Consider the following 1295-nt stretch of genomic DNA (forward strand, 5'->3'; position numbering starts at 1 on the left):
CAGACAGACTGTGAGGTCGTAAACAGGAAATCACACGTCAATAATGAGTCAAACGTACTCAGAGTTACTGAGTTTGTTGATGCTGCTCTTCCTGAAGGACTTTCTCCGATGACTAGAATTGTGGATGTTCAGGAGACTGACTGAGGCTGTAGCTGACATGTAGCACCCAACAGCCTTTTGCATCTTTATCTTGTCATCTGTGGCATCGTGTCATTTGAATACTACGACTCTTCAGGGTTGACTTGGTCACACTTTCTGATCATTGTCCTCTAAAGCAACACAACAGGCTGTAGTTTAACTCAGCGCTCAAGACTTTGTCACCAGTTGAACAGCTGATGTACTTTTTGTGCACAACTGATTAGAGTTAACCCAATTTTCTTTCTTTTTCTCTGAGACAAACAAGACCACACATTTGTTTAGCTGTCAGAGCCACCATTTATGTTACAATCAACACAAAGGATTTAATAATTCCACCAAAATTCATCCCAACACATCAGAATTTGTTGCTTTGAACAGTTGCTTTGTGTTTTAACCAGTTGCTCTCTCATCATCCATATGAGCTTCTTTAAAAACAGCATCAACAAGTTCACAGTACATGCTGGCAGGTGATTGGTGAAATGCACTTTGGGAAATGTAGGAACTGTTGAGGCAGGTGTACAGAAACGATCACAACTCTTGCAATGCACTTAACATTGATCTGATAAAGCAGTGAAGCATCGGACAGCAGAAGTTTTAAATTGTTATACAGTAGCATGCATCTATACAGACATATAAAACAATTAAATATCATTTATTTATAAACTAAATATGACTGTTGAACCTCTTGCCTTGTCTAAATAATATCCAATATTCCTTCATCAATATGGCCAGAGAGGCACAAAATCTAATTGACATAATAATATGGCGTTTCATGTCCATTTGGGAATAATTCGCTATAAACACTGGTTTATAAAGCATAATTCTTGTAATTAGATCAACAAATCTTGTCATGCAACAATTAAAGTTGTATTTTTAATGAATTAATTTAATAATCATTTGGTTTAACTGAGCAAACCAAATGTCTATACATGTTTCAGCCTGAAAAATCCTCCAGTTTGCGCTTCAAACTGGGTAAATTATCCACATTTACATGAGCAAAATCCACATATAACCGGACTGGTGGTTGTATCTGGTCAGTGGGACAAACTGTCAGATGTAGGTCACCGAAGACAAAACGAATAAATCTCTGCTGAATCCTTTTCTCTTCGTGACTCTAATGTGATGTGGCTGCTCATGTGGTCACTGTCCACACCTTG

The 1295-nt window shown here is 37.8% G+C and overlaps 1 protein-coding gene across 1 annotated transcript in view; it reads left to right on the plus strand.

Annotated features, from left to right (window-relative positions):
• LOC103366788 (neuropilin-1a-like) overlaps window positions 1–1295 on the plus strand; it is a 109460-nt gene that overhangs the window by 1956 nt on the left and 106209 nt on the right. The gene's annotated exons all lie outside the window — the stretch shown is intronic.

This window comes from Stegastes partitus, unplaced genomic scaffold, assembly GCF_000690725.1.
Source record: "Stegastes partitus isolate 25-593 unplaced genomic scaffold, Stegastes_partitus-1.0.2 Scaffold979, whole genome shotgun sequence".
Classification (NCBI taxonomy): Eukaryota; Metazoa; Chordata; class Actinopteri; family Pomacentridae; genus Stegastes; species Stegastes partitus.